The sequence below is a fragment of the Podarcis melisellensis genome (assembly GCF_964234715.1).
Source record: "Podarcis melisellensis genome assembly, chromosome: 14".
NCBI lineage: Eukaryota > Metazoa > Chordata > Lepidosauria > Squamata > Lacertidae > Podarcis > Podarcis melisellensis.
Genome location: NC_138546.1, coordinates 34,496,122 through 34,515,640, shown reverse-complemented (window position 1 = coordinate 34,515,640; position 19,519 = coordinate 34,496,122).

The following is a 19,519-nucleotide window of genomic DNA, read 5'->3' as shown; positions in this document are numbered from 1 at the left end:
AGCACCAGAGTCCTCTTAATTCAGGGATGGAGAACCATTTTTTCAGCTGGAGAGGGAAGCTTTCCAGGGGCCACATGCCAATGCGTGGTGGATGCCAGAAGCAAAAGTGAGCTGAGCAGTGAATGCATGTTCTACTTTTGTCCAGGAGGTTAGTTTCTTCCCATGCCTCTCTATCCTCCATTCAAACAAGCAAGAGGCACTATCAGTTCAAGGGCAGATTCTGACCAGGAAAAAACACTTGAGGGAGCTGCAAAGCAGGGTTAGAGAGCAGTGTGGCCTGGAGGAAAGGGTGTGTCCTGAGGACAATTAGTCAGATCTGGATGGCTGCATTCAGTCCCAGCCCTGAGGTTACACACCCCATCTTAATGCTCAGACCTGCCACATGACCTTGCATTCCTTTCGGTGCTGAAGCTACCTTTTTGCCAAACGTGAGGATGGCGCACAGAGTGACTCCCTTCTTGCTATCCTTCAGATCCTAGGTTCAAGACCCAGTGCAGGTGTTATGTACTGAGTTGAATAGGATCCAAAAGGCAGCAGTCTGATTGGTCCTAGAACAATAGGATTCAGAATGCAGCAGTCTGACTGGTCCTAGAACAATAGGGTCCAGAATGCAGCAGTCTGATTGGTCCACAGAAGCCACCCAATCCAGCTCCAGGTGGAAGTGAATCTGCAACCTGATTGGCCTACAGGTGAATCCTGGAATTAGCCAATCACGTGGGGCCCATTGTGTAAATAATGTATATAAAGCAGACATTCTGGGGGAACTTCCATTCCTCTTCACCACTATGAGCTGAATAAAGAGCATGAAATCCACTCTCAGCTCCGAGTATATTTCAGCAGGCTTTATCCCATGCGCGGAGAACCAGATCCTTACCTCCCTTGCCACCACTGGCCAACTTTGACAGAAGGGTGGGGGCTGCACACCTGTCAATCACCTAGTGATGTTATGACATCAGGCAACAACTTCAAGGGGACTTCAGCTCTGAAATGTGTGGAGATGAGCATAGTCTGAGGACAGGACCAAGGACCAGACAGAGGGGACAGGGGCCTGCATTCACCCCTGACACTTCTCACAGCTGCTCTATAGTTACGGAGGGTTCACGTCTAATCAACTGCCCAACTCATCTACTCTTCCTGCCAATTCCCGTAAATGACATAACCATTTTCCTTCCATTATCTAGGGGTCTTGGTGGACCACAAGCTTAACACGAGTCAACATTGTGATGCAGCAGCAAAAATAGGTAATGCTATTCTAGGCTGCATCAACAGAAGTATTGTGTCAAGGGAAGCAATATTCCCACTCTATTCTGCCTTGGTGAGACCACACCTGGAATACTGTGTCCAGTTCTGAGCATCACAATTTAAAAAGGATGTTGAAAATCTGGAAGGATTTAAAATTTAAAAAGGATGTTGACAATCTCAGCAGAGGAAGGCAACCAAGATGATCAAGGGTCTGGAAGCCAAGCCTTATGAGGAGCGGTTGAAGGAGCTATGTATATGTAGCCCAGAAAAGAGGAGACTCAGAGGAAATATGATAGCCATCTTCAAGTATCTCAAGGGCTGTCACATGGAAGAGGGGACAAACTTGTTTTCTCCTGCTCTTGAGGGCAGAACTTGAATCAATGGCTTGAAGTTACAAGAAAGGAGAGTCTGACTAAACATCAGAAAAAAACTTCAGTAAGAGCTGTTCAACTGTGGAACAGTGTCCCTCTGAAGGCTGTGGATTCTCCTTCCTTGGAGGCTTTTAAGCAGAGGTTGGATGGCCATCTGTCATGGATGTGTTAGCTAAGATTCCTGAATTGCTGGGGGTTGGACTCAATTACCCTTCGATTCCCTTCCAACTCAGAAGACCCTGGTTTCATGTGCAAATCCTACATGAATAGAATGTACTATTTGGTAGCTGGAATCCCATGAAGTTCAAAGCTAGGAGGAAGTTTTGGAAAATGCATTCCTAGCAAAATGAGTGCACTGGCTTGATTCATAATTTCTGGCAAAAGTTTGTTTATTTTAGTTGTGTTACAAATGTTCTAGGACAGCCATCAGAACAGGTGCAGAAAACAGGCTTGTTTTTTTTAATCGGCAGTGATGTGCAAGTTGCTTCATACACACCAGGGAAACTTTTTTTTTTGTTTTTGTTCAAGGACTGCAATCCCTTATGGGCAATCCTTTGGCAACCTGGTTGCTAGTGATGGGCGGGGCCAGAGGCAAAAGTGGGCGGGGCAGCGAATGTGACTCTTCATACTGTCAGCTACATTCCAGCCATGAACAAGCCTGAGGTTTCTGCATAGACCTATCAGCACACAAACACATTTCTCCACCTGAAGAAGCAAGACACATCATTCCAATTCAAGGACACATTCCAGCCAGACATGCAAGGAGGGTGCACAGTATTATGGGTAAGAGGGAATGTGGGACTTGCAGAGTTTGCAACTTTTTTGAAATTATGAAAGGTTGCAGCATTTGGGACTTTTTAGTTTAGTGACAAGGTGAGCAAGAGGTGACATGATGGAAGTTTATAAAATAAACAAAGCATGGTACAGAGAAAGTGGATAGAGAAAAGTTAGTCCAACTTATCCAGGCTCCTAGAAACATAGAACTGTAGAGTTGGAAGAGACCCTGAGGATCATTTTATTTATTTTATTCATTTATTGAATTTATATACTGCCCTATACCCAGAGAGACATCACCTTGCCGACAAAGGTCTGTATAGTTAAAGCTATGGTTTTCCCAGTAGTGATGTATGGAAGTGAGAGCTGGATCATAAAGAAGGCTGATCGCCAAAGCATTAATGCTTTTGAATTATGGTGCTGGAGGAGACTCTTGAGAGTCCCATGGACTGCAAGAAGATCAAACCTATCCATTCTGAAGGAAATCAGCCCAGAGTGCTCACTGGAAGGACAGATCGTGAAGCTGAGGCTCCAATACTTTGGCCACCACATGAGAAGAGAAGATTCCCTGGAAAAGACCTTGATGCTGGGAAAGATTGAGGGCACAAGGAGAAGGGGACAGCAGAGGACGAGATGGTTGGACAGTGTTCTTGAAGCTACCAGCATGAGTTTGACTAAACTATGGGAGGCAGTGGAAGACAGAAGTGCCTGGCGTGCTCTGGTCCATGGGGTCACAAAGAGTTGGACAAGACTAAATGACTAAACAACAGCCTATACCCAGACGTCTCATCATCTAGTCCAATTTCCTGCAATGCAGGAATATACAGCTGCCCCAAATGGGGATCGAACCTGCAGCCTTGGCATTATCAGCACTAAGCTCTAACCAACTGAGCTATTCTGTTCTCACAATGGCTGAACTGTGGCAAGCCTGTAAGCTGGACACAAACTCAACAGCACTCTGTCTGGCTGTGATTCCCAGCAACTAGGATTCAGAGACATAATGCCTCTATTGCAGTGGAGGTAGAACACAGCCATTGTGGTAACTGTTGATAGCCTTGTCTGCCATGAATTTGTCCAATCCTCTTGTAAAACCATCCATCACTGTCTCCTGTGGCAGTGAGTTCCATAGTTTAACTACAAAGATGCACTTTCTTTCATCTGTCCTGAATCTTCCAACATTCAGCTTTATGGGATGTCCAGGAGTCCTTGCGTTCTGAGACTAGTGCAAACCTCAGCTCTACTGAGGTTGAAGTTCTCCACTCACTTACCTGGGGGTAAGTCTCATTGAACTAAGTGGGACTTCCTTCCGAGCAGGCATGACTAGGACCCAAAGTTTTTATTGCTAAAAAGAGGAGCGAATTCTCTGTCTCTACACCATTCATAATTTTATGATCCTCTATATAATATCCCCCCATTCTCAATCTTCTGTTTCCCCTTATGTTGTCAGAACTGACTCAAAGTCTGTTCCAGGCACACAGACAGACAATCTCCTCCTTTAATTTCACCGTGTGACAATCTCTCTCCTACATGTTCTTACATCCTTCACAAGTGCTCTCGCAGACCTGAAGCTCAGGCAAACACCCCCAGCACAGCCCACTCTCAAAGCACCATTTATCCATGTTTGTGCGCCGTGGAGAAATACAATGCGATTAGTCACTCTTTCTGAGTAGGAGGAAATTTGTGAGAGGAGGAAGAGGAGGAGGAGGAGGAAGAATCAAACTCTGAAACCTGTTAGCATGGCATACTTGTTGCAGAGTTCTCCCCCTCCCTGTGCTTTTTAAAGTACTGCGAAGTAATTGGTGCCTAGTGACAAATGGCTGTGGTGTTGGTGAGGAAATGAATGCACCTTCTTATAAATCCAGCATCAGTCGAAAAAGCTCTTATTACTTGCTAACTATCAAATGATCTTCTTCATTCCTTGAACTTTCTTACCCTTGACTTGTACATCTAAGCCATCACTTGCGGCAAGGTCAGATGTTACTTTGGCTCAGGGCCGGAGTAAACATAAACAGAGGTGACCATGTTTGTTGCATTTGCCCATGAACAAACACCATTTCTTAGGGGGGTGACTTGGCAAAATACTCACTGGTGGGCCTACCACAGAGTATTGCCACTTGCAGCCTTTCCTCCCTATGTCCGGTGCTATCATTAGGCGGGATGAGGCAGCTCCCTCAGTCAACAAATCACCAGGTGATGGTGGCTCCAGAAGACAGAACTGTATTGGCCACATAACCTGTCTGTACCCCCAAAGCTCTCACATGTCACCAGCATTGAAGAACGATTCAACTGCTAGCTCAGTTGGCTTTTGGACATGGAAGCTGGGTGCCATTTTGTCCTTCGCCGTAGGTGGTCAAAAGTCTTGGGCTGTTCCTGCTCCTCCCCTTCCATCTGCCTCAACATTGGGAATAATTCTTCAAGAATGGCTCTGATCCTGGCTGACAGCCAGAGGTGCCCAGCTTACGAAGGCAACTCGGGGGGGAGGCAACATCGTGTGCATGATGCCATGTGTGATGTCACATGTGTGCGACTTCCCAACGTTGCAAATGTGATGTCAGGACATTGGGAGGAGATGGGAGCAGAGCCAAACACAGTGACTGCACAGCTTGAGCGGCCAGCGGCCATTTGGCTATGAAGCTCACTGGGTGACCTTGGACCATTCACTAAGTCTCAGGCTCACCTACCTCACGGGCATGTTGTGAGGCTGTAATAGGGAGGAGGACAACTATATATGTCACTTTGAGCATCTTGGAGGAAAAGGATCAACAAATGCTTCCATTTTGGTATAAGAATATGGCCTCCCAATGCTGTATAAGTGAATGGGATGACATTTGCAGAAATGCCCTTGCTTAGCTGCTCCAATTCAGTGTTGGGGGACATAATGGGAAGCAAATGGTCCTAGTTCCATCCTCAGCATCTCCTGGTAGGATTGGGGGGAAGAACCTAGTGTGGCGAAGAGTAAAAAGTACTAAGTAGCAGCAGCCAGGAGAGTGCAATCGAGTCTGCTATCTGAGGGAAGAACTGTGTGGCAGGAGTTGCACTGCCCTCCTGGTCTGAATGCTGTCACCGACTCTGTTCCTGGATCTGATCTGGGGTAGGAGCAGTGAATGCCTCCATGGAGAGACTCCTCTTTATCAAGTGCAAAACAGCCAAAACCACCACTGACATTGGCCGTGGGTATGAACTTTAATTTAGATAACTTGTGTGCTTGTGATTGCTTTCCCCTCCTCCCTCCTGTTCTCTCTTCCTTGTGTGCCAGGTCTGTTCTAGGTGGTGAGCCTGTGGTCAGGGACTGTCTTAGAACTCAATTGTCAGCTGCTCTGAGAGCGTTTTGGGCTAAAGGCTGGGGTACAAAAGCTGTAAGTAACTCAACAAATAAATGTCGGAAAGGGGGAGAGCCACAGCAACAGGTGCTAGGGAACAGTTGCTAGGGAGGAGAAAGCAGTCAGGAAAAGGATGGTGGGATGAGGAGAAAGGAAGAAACAAGGCAAAAATGGAAAGGTTTCTCTCTCTCTGAAGTGAGATGGCATATGATGTCTCTCTGAAGTGGGCATCTAACCAGTTGGGGAGAGACCAGCTGTAAGGGGCAGGAAGGAGGTCTACCAGGTGAATGTCTCCAGTACATCAGTCACAATATACTGGCACTCTTTAGGGAAGAGCTGCAGCTCAGAGCCAGAGCAATTGCCTTGCAAGTAGAAGGTCCAGGTTGAACTGGGAGAGAACCCTGCCTGAAGCCCTAAAGAGCTGCTGCCTGCCAGTGCAGACAATATTGCGCTAGATGGACCAATGATCTGACTTGGTATAAGGCAGTTTTTGATGTTCATATGTCATCATATGCCATCTCACTCACCAAAATGAAGGGACAAAAAGGGTTTAAAGAACCGTTGGAGTCAGTGAAATTTATAGTTGCTGGATCCCCACCCCCCAAAAAAAGACAAACCCTCCTAAATTTATCTCTGAGTTTCTCATCAGTCTGAAATTCAGTTCTACATATTTCTGCAGCAACTTGCAGGTTTTTTGTTTTTTTTAAATCCTCATGAAAATCTGACTGCATTTTAGTGTGAATTCTCCTGATTTTTGTATGTACATTTTTGGAAGCCATTTCCTTAATAGAACACATTTTTGTATGTTATCTCCCTTAATGTTTGCATATTTGTTCATATTGTTGTTCTGTCAAGGAGCAGAGGGTAAAAAGAAAAGAAAATGTTTGAGCACAATAGGCACAGAAATGGGGTGAAGGCTAAAGATTATATTGAGCAAGGCATGTATCTGTGACAAACCTCCCGCTTGATGGATGCCACAGCCCATCCCAGATAAAGAAGGGACACATCTGATAAGTAACGCTTCATTGGCAAGAGAAACACTTGCAGCAGCTGCCACGGTGCTCCAGATACACACAATCAGACTCTTCTAGCATCTAGACAGCTGTCCACATGTCTGGGCACTATGGAACAGTCACAGCAACAGTGGGGACTCTCCTCTCCGCTCTTCTGGCTTATATACCCTCCTCTGTCAGGTGGCTTGCCCACAACCTGAGACTTCTCCTGCATGGAGGTTGCTGCTGCTCTTCCCTTTTAAAGTCCCTCCTGGGAAGGTGAGGAATCTACTGACCTATCCCTTGCTTGAAGCATCCTTTCTTCCTTGCTATATCTCAGCACACGTTTTTCAAATCTCTCACTCTGTCTCCAAGCAGTATTCACCCATACTACTACTACTAATAGTAATACAGTGGTACCTCGGGTTAAGTACTTAATTCGTTCCAGAGGTCCGTTTTTAACCTGAAGCTGTTCTTAACCTGAAGCACCACTTTAGCTAATGGGGCCTCCTGTTGCCGCCGTGCCGCTGGAGCGCAATTTCTGTTCTCGTCCTGAAGCAAAGTTCTTAACCCGAGGTACTATTTCTGGGTTAGTGGAGTCTGTAACCTGAAGTGTATGTAACCCGAGGTACCACTGTAATAATAAAAATAATTTATTTATACCCCACACACCTGGCTGGGCTTCCCTAGCCATTCTAGGCGGCTCCCAACAGAATATTAAAAACATGATAAAACATCAAACATTAAAAACTTCCCTAAACAGGGCTGCCTTCCGATGTCTTCTAAACGTTAGGTAGTTGTTTATTTCCTTGACATCTGATGGGAGGGCGTTCCACAGGGTGGGCACCACCACTGAGAAGGCCCTCTGCCTGGTTCCCTGTAACCTCACTTCTTGCAGGGAGGGAACTGCCAGAAGGCCCTCGGAGCTGGACCTCAGTGTCTGGGCTGAACGATGGAGTTGGAGACGCTCCTGTTGGTCTTGATATGCCTTCTTGGTGAATCCTGCTGTGACATCACATTATATTATTATTATCTATTAAATTTATATTTTGCCCTTTATCTGAAGATCACACGGCATCTGCACAACTGCGCCAACCAAAGTTTGCATGATGATGATGGGGTTGGCCATTCAATTTCAGTACTGATTGGCTGTTTTATACATAAACACACAATTGGTGCAGTCATGCTGTTTGGCTAGGCATCCAAAGGAATTATCCTTTCAAGTCTCTGAGGTTGGAGAGGACCTTACCTAGGCATGTAGGCCACTTGACAAATGTGGACTTAAAAGAAAACAATGCCCTGGCATGGAACCAAACAGCAGGGTCGGTCTCTATGTGGGGAATAGTTTTGTTGTTCCTTCTAACCTGAAAGCCCCGTCTCCATTCCCCCAGGATTCTGGCTCTCAGGTGTGCTGCTGGAGACTGACCAAGTTTCTGCAGGTTGTGTTGAGAGAAGAGCCGTGCTCTCTAGAACTCCGTTGCAATTTGACAGCAGATCAGTAAGAAATCAAAGCAGCCTTTCCTCATTAAAATTCAGTTTGTTGAAAGCCATTCCCCCTTGAAAGCCTTCTTAGTGTTTTGTGCCGCTCCAAAAACAAAACCCAATGGGCAAGGCAGGGAGAGAAGAGGGGAAGACAAACAAGGTAACATTTCTGCCTTCCATCTGTTACAATTATTGCATCAGCTTTAATTACAATAGAACTTTTCCGCCCTTTAAAGTGTGCCGTCCGCCGACTCCATTGCCAGAATGCTTTTTCCAGCGAACTGAAAAACAGTTTGTCATTCACAATCACGTCGCATCCTTTTCCACCCCTCTCATCTTTGAATAGTCCCTCAAGATTCAGAAGGCAGAGAGAAAGATCAGGATCTGTTGATGCAACTGGGGATTTGTTGACTTTAAACATACTCTTTCTTCCCTTATGGGTTGTTGGGTTTTTTTTGTTAAATAAAAGCATTACAAAGTTTAGCCCTATTTATTTATATAGCACCATCTACGTACATGGCATTTTACAAAGGAAAAAAGTGTGCAGGGCTCTGTTCCAAGGGGCTTACCATTTTAAAACAGACAGAACAGAGGGAAGTGGGACTAATGAAAAGCAGAGCTCAATAGGGACAGCATAGGCAGTTCTTTCATTTATGCACACATAAGATTCCACAAGCATGAAAATGAGCAATGCAGGAATCTTTTGTGCAATGCGGGACTCGAACCCATGACCTTAAGATTAAGTGTCTCATGGTCAGTTGGTTAGAGTGTGGTGTTGAGAACAGCAAGGTTAGTGGTTCGATCCCCGTATGGGACAGCTGCGTATTCCTGCATTGCAGGGGGTTGGACTAGATAACCATCAGGGTCCCTTCCAACTCTACAATTCTATGATTCTGTGCTCTACCACCTGAACTATTGCAGCATGACACATGGTTCTAGCCTTGCTCAAACCAGAGGGACCTTAATGGATGAAGTAGGATATAGAGCAAGAAAACCACCAATGGAATTCCTTCAAGAGGAAACACCACAACTAGCATAGGACCCTGCTGTCTGGCATCTGGCACTGGGGGAGAAAGGGGTGTGTGGTGGGTGTGGCCTGCCCCAGGTGTCATCCCTTGGGGTGTGTGTGTTTGGCATTGCCACACTGACCCCCTGGGATGCTTGCTGCTTGCTGTGGGTGGCTAGCCCCACCCCTGGGTGTACAGCATGTGCGCCGCTCCGGGTGCCAGAGCAGCTAGCTCTGCCTCTGCTATCTGGAAGGTGAAATAAGATTTGCTAAGGGACATCTGGGCTCCTAGTGGCCCAGATCTGCCAGCACATCTCTTAGCTTTGGTTATCAAGCTCACAACCCCCTCCACACATGCCCCGAAAGAAAGCCAGGTTAGCAAACTCTCTGCCTGCAGATTGGGTGCAAAACCTTGGACAGAAGAATGGCTCTCTCCATCTGTTCTGCTCCTTTGACAATCCGCCTCTGGAAATCATTGTTGCATAAATCTTGGTGGAAGAGAAACCGAAGCTGCACCTGGAATCTCTTTAGCAGATGGGGATGTGCATTTCTCCTCTTCAAGCAAAGAGACTTTCTTCTTCTCCTGTCTTTTGCAGTTGATGCATTTTAAGTTAAGATGTGCACTTTGGGGAGGTTCCAAAAACGGCTCACCACATTTAGAACAACTTAATTGAAGGTGGTGTGTGCCTGTTTGGGTGTGCGTTAGCCACTGAGTGGGTCTGGGTGCAAGGCAAGAACAAGGGTAGTATTCAATGAAGTTTACCAGTTTTACTCAGAGTAGACCCATTGAAACTAATGAGCATGACCAAAGTACATGCCAGGACTTTTCTAATATTTGCAAGTGATTCTCTTGGCTTCTCTGTCACTTGCTTTTTGATAAAAAATAATACACTAACACAATTCTTCCTCTATAGCAGTGGTAAGAAAAGAGTAGATCAAGATCTACTGGTAGATCTCAAGGTCATTAGCAGTGGATTGGCAAGGATTTCGGATTCCCAAATGTTGAACAACAGTCCCGGCTAAAAAACCTCTCTCTCTCTTTGGCCACACCTATCCATCCATATAGAGCATATGGCTTTCTCCAGAGTATTCTGGGACCTGTTAAGGGTGCTGGGACTATAGGGTAAACTATAGCTCACAGAATTCTTTGGGGGAAGCCGTGACTGTTAAAGAGCTATAAATGCCTTCAGCACACAGGTATTTTCACTGCAGACTGGTCCAACTTTGTTGCACACACCAACAAGTTAAGCAATAGCAAGAAACACAGCGGCTGGGAACTGAGTGGAGAAGAGGGCCATTGTACTCAAATCCTGCTTATGGGCTTTCCAGGGGCATCTCCTTGGCCACTGTGAGAACAGGATTCAGGGCTAGATGGGCTACTGGCTCTTCTTATGTTCTTAGGAAGGTTTCAAGAAGTTTCACCTGCATGACTACAACAGGACTGTTTTGTCGGAATCTGATGCTGTAATATCCCCATCTTTGAGATGCACCTGGAAGATGCTCAATATATCAACAAGGCCAGTAATATCCCACTATCTGGACGCGGGTGGCGCTGTGGTCTAAACCACTACACCTCTTGGGCCTGCTGATCGGAAGGTTGGCGGTTCGAATCCCCGTGACAGAGTGAGCTCCTGTTGCTCTATCCCAGCTCCTGCCAACCTAGCAGTTCGAAAGCACACCAGTGCAAGTAGATAAATAGGTACCACTATGGCAGGAAGGTAAACAGTGTTTCCATGCTCTCTGGCTTCTGTCATGGTGCTCCATTGCACCAGAAGTGGTTTAGTCATGCTGGTCACATGAACCGGAAAGCTGTCTGTGGACAAACGCCAGGTCCCTTGGCCTGAAAGCAAGATGAGCGCCGCAACCCCATAGTCGCCTTTGACTGGACTTAACCATCCAAGGGTCCTTTACCTTTTACCTTTAATATCCCATTATTTTGCATGCCTGCTATTTTTGTTTTTGACAATAGAAAAAAAGAAAGAAGGAAAGAAAAGAAAAGAAAAAAGAAGGAAGGAAGGAAATGGAGGGTACATTTTTATTTCCAAAACTTGGTTATTGAAGTTCAGAAATCTTGATGCATCTGTGGAAGCAAAAGTGCAAAAAGCTTATGAATTCAGTTCTGGTACTGTACACATTTCATTTCTGGGCAAAGCATCTGCTCAGAAGAATCCACTTTCATGATTCTGGATACATTCTGGATCAATCCTGTTGCTCCAACAGGATTTTGAGTACTGACTGCTTTTTAATGAAAGGGTTGGTGCCATGCTGTTTTTATCATAATTCTTTGTATGGTTTTAATACATTTTAAACATATAGATGCATAGTTTAAATTGTTTTAATCAAAGTTTGTGGTTGTTTTTTTAAATAATTGCCTCCCCCCATTCTGCTCCATGTTTTTAGCGGTTCTGTTTTCATCTGTAAACTGCCTTGAGTCCCTGTCAGGGAAAAAGGTGGGGTATGCATGAGAAGAAATAAATAAAGACCATGACTTGTCTCCAAGGAATTGTTTGGATCTGGCTTCAGTTGTTTAGCTGAGATCTACCCATTTCCACACCCACTTACTGATTTATTTATTTTTGTCTTCATGCAAATGCCCAATGCCTCCTAATATCTTTGAACATTTGTAGGTAATGATCCATTTTGAAAAGAAAGGCTCTAACGAAAATCTAGTGGGGGTGTCAACACTCTGCTAAATTTTGCAGGCCTCTTGCCCTGCTAGGATATTGTGGCGAGCCCATTGACAGCTGTTGACTACTGTCAGGCACCTGCCAATTGGTTTCCTTTGGCACAATATTATATCAAAGAGCTGACCAAAGAACAATCTTACAGAAGCATCTATGGTGGTTTTCTTTTTCTTTTTTGGTTTGGGAAAATTATTGTTATTAATGAAACTTGGAGTTGAATGTACTTTGGTCAAGAGAACAGAATCACGAATTTTTTTTAAAAAAAACAAACCCCTATAAAAATTGGAAATAGTTTTAAGGGAAATTTATTCCAAAGTTGTCATATTCCTGGCAACCAATTAGTTGACAAAATGTAAGCCTCAGGCTGAAGGGCATTATAGAAAGACAAGAAATTAATTATTCATTATAAATATGCAATAATGATCCAGGCTGTGAGGACAATCTGTCTTGTACACAGCCTCCCAAACAGGCTTCAGTGAAATTATTTCAAAATATGCTGTGGATATTTTTCCTGAGGTTTTTTTCTGTTTGTTTTTGGCCCTTAATCCAGCACACAGTCAAGCTAGTGAGTCCCATCTGAAATGAACAGGACCTTAGCACCTTTGCTGTGGCTGGAGAGCAACCTACCGTATTTTTCGCTCTATAGGACGCACTTCCCCCCTCCAAAAATTAAGGGGAAATGTGTGTGCGTCCTATGGAGCGAATGCAGGCTCCTTGGCTTCAGCGATATCAACGCGAAGCCTCTGAAGCGCAGAGGGAGCGCTCCCTCCGTGCTCCAGAGGCTTCACGCTGCTTTCGCTAAAGCCTGGAGAGTGAGAGGGGTCGGTGCGCACCGATCCCTCTCGCTCTCCAGGCTTCAGGGATAGCTGCCTGAAGCCTGTGGAGCACAGCGCGAGTTCCCGCTGCGCTCTGCAGGCTTCAGGTTCCTTTTGCTGAAGCCAGGAGAGCAAGACTCTCCTGGCTTCAGCAGAAAGGGAGAGCTGTGCAGCGCCCCTTCAGCCAAGTGGGAGGAGAAATGGAAGGGGCTCTGTTTCTCCTGCCACTTCTTTGAAGGGGTGCTGAGCAGAGAGGGGGAGATTTTTTTATCTTGTTCTCTCCCTCTAAAACAAGGTGCGTCCTTTGGTCCGGTGTGTCCTATAGAGCGAAAAATAGGGTACATCTTTGCAATTTGTTTCTTTCTTTCAGGACCATAAGTATGGTCCTTGGCCACAAGTATTGGTGTGTCATGAAAAATCTCCCTACACTCAAATCTTCAAGAGCATATTCTAAGTGGAGATTTTGAGCAATAAGGATTTTAGAAGTTTCCTCCTGCCATCGTTACCAAGTGTAAAAAGAAGTATGCAACCAAACTCAAGACTTTCAGGTTCCATTTCAATGGGAGAAAATTAAGCCCTTGAAGTGTGCAAAGTCACAGCATGACGCCTTCTAACAGCTAACTCAGGCGGTATGTGCTGATTGTACCCAAAAAAAGGCCACTGAGAAAATTGTTGGTGGCGAGGAAATAAATAGGTATAAAAATGAGAATCCATGGATACCAAGATCCAGGTTTGGGGGAAAGTACTCTTTGGTGAAAGAACCCCAGCAGAGATTAAAAATCACAAAACGTGCAGCATAGAAAAAGACCACACATTTGGTAAGTTAAAAATGGGTTTACTTACAAACTCTTAAAAGGTGAGGTTCATGTGCTATTCCTTACAACAGTTAGGAAGGTTGCACAGGCAGTAAAATTTTGTTTAGTTCCAAAGTGGCAAAAGTTCCTAAATTATTGGTGTAGGAACTCAAGAATGGCTTGTGAGAGCCATGGAGTCTAACTGGAGCAACCAGTTCAGACCTCTTCACATGCTGAGGTTCTCAAGTAGACTGAGGGAAACAAAGGTTTGATTACCTAGTTCCTCACAAGGTGAGCTAAGTCTGGCAGGACAGCTTCTTCAATGGTATTAACTCCCTCATGCATCAATTAGACTTAAGCATGTTGTTTATGTGAGGCTGCTTATCCCACAAAAATAACAGAAGGTAACAGTTCTGAGGTTTGCAGAAGTAAAAGCAAAACACAAGCACACTTGTAAAGCTTGGAACCTGATAGAAGTGCAACAGTAGGGATCATTCATTTGTAATTTAAAGGTTAATTCCATTTGTATGTCAACTAGCCAACCAGGGAGGGTGGCATGAAGTTTTCTGAGGTAGTACATGACCTGACTGACTGTGTAGTTCTGAGGGAGTTTTCCTCCATATGTTTGGCTTAATGTCTGGCTCTGGATTCCATCTAAGTTGTTTCAGTGACATTGTTAACAGAACCCTCTCCCAACAGCCCAATGAGAACTGAGGTGACCAGTCAAACAGTGGAGGAATACAGTGGAGGAGGTATACCTGGGCCTCAGCTCAGTATACCAGAAGGTGTGTCTCTACCTCTATCATTCAGCCTCGATACTGAGGTCCAGCTCCGAGGGCCTTCTGGCAATTCCCTCACTGCCAGAAGCGAGGTTACAGGGAACCAGGCAGAGGGCCATCTCGGTTGTGGCACCCACCCTGTGGAATGCCCTCCCATCAGATGTCAAGGAAATAAAGAACTATCGGACTTTTAGAAGACATCTGAAGGCAGCCCTGTTTAGGGAAGTTTTTAATGTTTGATATTTTATTGCTTGGTGATGATGATGTTGGGAGCTGCCCAGAGTGACTGGGGAAACCCAGCTAGATGGGCAGGGTATGAAGAAGAAGAAGAAGAAGAAGAAGAAGAAGAAGAAGAAGAAGAAGAAGAAGTGTTACTCACCAGAGAAAAGAGGGCAGTGAAGAACCTTTGATTCTACCCATTTCCATTTCTTGCTTGTCCTGCCCACCATCGACAAATCCCTCAGATATCCCCATCCCTCAGATATCCCTGGCTCCAAGTTGTTTAGGGTTTGTTTCTGGAGAACCACCCTCCTCCATAGACCTGCTGGTGAACTGTAGCTGTTTTTCTGGCCTCTCACACATGCACAGATTTGTGCCTCAGCCAAATGCAAAACGATGTACATCCAATCAGCATCCCCAGAGGGCCGGCGAGATGGCAGCCAATCAAGATGCAACTGACCTTGGTCCTCTCTCCATTTGGCCGTGTGCACGAGAAAACAGTGCGACCGGAGCACTGTGAACTAATTTTCTTGTTGGGCGTGTATAATTGGTGTAAAATCTCCTGACTTGGTTTGCTGGCAGGTGGAATCGCTGCCAAAGAAAGATCAGGGAAAAGAGGTGAAGCGGAGGACAGTTGAGCGGGGGGAGGGGGGAGGAAAGAAAGACGAGAAGGGCAAAAAAGGAACAAACGCCGAATCTTTTCTCTATCCCCCAAATCTGGTTTCATCATCTGCATGCTGATGCCCGCCTGCAACCCAACGTTTCAACTATGCCCGGCCATCTAACCTCTCCGCTCTCCACATTCTTTCCAGGTGAAAGCAACTGTTGGAAAAGAGAGAGAGAAGGGAAGACAGACGCTGCTGTGGAATTATTTAACGAGCCAGAATGAATTGCATTTGAAATCATTTAAATGGGATCTGGGAGTATTTAACTGCAGCACAGGAACTTAACAAGAGTGGGAAAGGATCTTTGTGCTAATTGCCGGCAATGATATACCTACAGAGAGAACATGCAGCAATTAGCAAGCAAGTCTGTAATTTCTGTCTCAGGTCCCTGCCTGCCCTGCAATATGGCACGGATTCTTGGCCAGAGTAACTCATCGAGGCTCCTGGCGGAAGGTGACCAGTATTAAAACACACACTTTTCATCATATCAATTCAAACAAGTACTTTGCTGTGGAGATTTGGGAAGGGGTGAGGGCAAGATGGTGGAATCACATCAATCCTTTCCAGAAAACCAGTGTGGTGTAGTGGTTGGAGTATTGGACCAGGACCTGGAAGATTAGGGTTCGAATCCCACTCGACCATGAAGCTCACTGGGTAGACTTGAGGTTAGTCACTTTCTAACCTGCCTTACAGGGTTAAAAATGGAGGATTAAATAGAGATGGGGAGAACCATGTATGCCACTTCAAGCTCTTTGAAGGAGAGGAGAGATTTGTTGTTGTTGTTCCACCACCAGTGAGAGATATGAAAAGCAGATGCTCTACCATGGAGCAACTGGCCCTCCCTTACCTCCATTTCACATTATGAACATTTTAAAGGTGTATTGCCAAACTAGATTTACTTGACCACGGAGAGGCTGAAATATGAGCACCTGCCTTGTGACTATAACATGCTTTAGTAGATAGTGAGTGACAGAGAAAAGCATTAAAATATTTCTGATGGGGCAGTATATCAGCTTGCAGTGATGGTTTTTATTGTGTATTTCAAGTTTGTGTGTGCATGTGTGGAAGAAAATACTCTTATTGATTACGCTAGTTTTACAACTGAGAACAGAGAGACTTCTATTTTACTTAGCAAAATTTATTTAGCGCTTCATCAAAAATATCTCAAAGCACTTTTTAATAAAAAAAGAATACATAGTATTATCCTAAATATTTATAATTTGCATATCTATAGCTGAAGCAGACACATAAGAGAAAAGTAAGTCTATTTTTATCTGAGAACAGAGAGTGACCTTGAATCACTTTCTTAAAAATAATACATAATCTTATCCTAAATATTCATAATCTGCTTAACTGTAACTAAAATCGATACGTAAGAGAAAAGTAAGTCTAATTTGATCATCTTTTTGTTCGGGAGCAATTCTTAAAGGACACATTTTCCTAAGCAAGAAAAACCACCATAGCTTATTTTATTATCCTTACCAATGTCAACACCATTAATTCATCTTAAAAAAATTAGACATATGCATTTCAATCTACCAAGAAGGGGCTAACCTTTGGTTCAAAAAAATTATGACTGGCCATGCCCCCATGGCAGCCATTATGTGTTTGATAACACCCTGTACATAGCAGACATTTTGTGCTGGCATCCTTGACACTTTTTTTTCACAGTTACAGATTTTGGCCAAGGGTGCCCCCAAAGGCTGAGAACCACTGCAGTACAGCAAAAGAAGATCACATCAGAAGAGCATTTAGAAGATGAGAAAAAACCCATCAAATACACTGAGCATCTCTAGAAGACCGGGTAGATGAAGGTGTTTCCATGTGGCAATGGAAAGATAACTGTGATGGTGCCAAATGAAATACCCTAGAGATTTTGGATCTTGCCCTTGGGCTTCCCATAGGCATCTGCTTGAGCATTGTGAGATGGGTCATTGACCTGGTCCAATCCAACCTCTTTATGTTCTAAAAGTAATGGGGAAATGCACTAGAAACTGGGATAAGGCTTGCTTTGATACAATGTCACCTGAGCTTGCCATAGAAAAATCAGAATGAATGCTCATTAAATAGTTGGTGGTGTCTAATTTCCCTGAAAACAAATCAGCATGGCTGTTCAATAAACAGTTCATCTGGAAGTGTGCTGGCTATGCCACACATTGAATAGACAAATTAATAGATTGTAGAGTTGGAAGGGGCAAGGAGGATCACCAGTCCAACCCCCGGCAATGCAGGATTTTTTTACCCAGTATAGGGCTCACACCCACAACCCTGAGATTAAATGCCTCATACTCTTTCAATGCAATTCTTCCACCAGATCGCACATTCATGGCTGCTGTCATGTGGAATATGGTTGAACAAATGCAACAAACACCTGCAGTGGTACCTTGGTTTAAGAACAGTCCGATTTGAGAACGATTCACTTTACAAACTCTGCAAAACCGGAAATAGTGTCCCGGTTTGAGAACTTTACCTCGGTCTAAGAACGGAATACGAATGGTGGAAGGGCACCAGCGGCAGGAGGCCTCATTAGGGAAAGCACACCTCGGTTTGAGAACGATTTCATTTTAAGAACGGACTTCCGGAACAGATTAAGTTTGTAAACTGAGGTACCACTGTATTGGCGATTCTATTATCATTATCATCCATACTTCAATTAAAACCTAGGGGAAGATATCATGATGCAACTCCTCCCCGGGGCTTTTTCAGATCAGGAAGCATAGGCAGCTGGGGAAGTTGCATGGAGGCTTAGGAAATGTTTACTGTCAGAAAGTTTTCCCTGATGTTTAGTTGGAATCTCCTTTCTCGTAACTTGAAGCCATTGTGGTTCAAGTCCTACCTTCCAGAGAAAGAGAAAACAAGCTTGTTCCATCCTCCATGTGACAGCCCTTCAGATATTTGAAGATGGCTATCAAATCTCCTCTCAAGTCTCCTCTTTTGCAAGCTAAACATACCCAGCTCCTTCAACCGTTCCTCATAAGGCTTGGCTTCTAGACCTTTGCTTTCCTTACTGAAAAGGAACCCCCCCACCCTTTATCCATCTCATAATAGAAAAGTAAGCAAACAACAAGAAATCCTCAAGAAATTCTTAAGCACCCTGAAAATTGAGGCAGAAGAATTAAATAAAACACTGATGATGCTCAAGGAGAGTTGCTGCTGCTGCTGTTGTTTCAACGAGACTTCGTGGTAAATGTATTTAGGATTGCAGCTGTCAACCCAGGAGCCCTAAATAGATGCCCCACAAGATAAGAAGCCTCTGGGTGACTCTGGTAGCTATCTGTTCTGACAGCTGCTACAGGCAAGTACAGAGAGCTCCCCTTGCAGCCATCTTTCTCAATGCTTCTGTCTGTCTGCTCACATTTTTACTGGCCCTCTGGCAGCAACAGGTTTCTGCTAGCATCATCTTAAAAGTGGGTGTCAGAAGCCAGGCACCATCAAGAATACGAGTGAGCAACTGAGGTGGCAGCCAGGCAAAGTCTCGGAGTGAAGACTAAAAAGAGAACTGGCAACAAAACTGAAAATGAGACTGATCTCCCACCATGAGCTTGTGCATGTTAAGAAATTCCCATAGTGATTTAATAATCAATCCCTCTTCTCAGGGAACTCTGAGAATGGTAGTTCTGTGATGGCAAATAGGAGTGTTTTAACAACTTGCAGCATGCTTAACCAACTACAGTTCCCAGAATTCTTTGGGGGGAAGCCATGACCATTTAAAGTGGCATGATAGTGCTTTAAATGTATAGCACAACTGGGGCCTTGAAATCCTTCAAAGTTATACTTTAAAAGAAACTTAATTCACTTTCAGCTCACCTGGCAATTATGGGAATGACTTTCAGACATAGTTCAGAGAATTCTGAGCTATTTCAGTGAGGATGTTCATTCCAAGCATTGACTATAATGCAGGGATGGAAAACCCTTTTCAGACTAATGGCCACATTCCCATCTGGGCAACCTTTTTCTGGAAGTGCAACAGCAGGGATTATTCAGTTAAGGGATAATTCTGTTCTCGGTGCTAGTAAACTACCCAAGAAGGGTAGAGATAGAACCACACAGAATTGAAAGGTTCTTTGAAGAGATAGCATGTGATCTGATTGGCTGTGTAGTTCTGAGGAAGTCTTTCCCTCAAACCATAAGGGGGAAGACTTCCTCAGAACTACACAGCCAATCAGATCACATGCGATCTCTCTTAAAATTATATGCTGCGTTTTGTTCAGTTTCTTCACTAAAATGTTATCAGGACTTCTTTCTCTCTGGACTCTGATCTACAATGTTTCAGTGACACCTGTTTGAATAGAATCTTTAAAATACAGTGGTACCTCGGGTTAAGAACTTAATTCATTCTGGAGGTCAGTTCTTAACTTGAAACTGTTCTTTCAAGG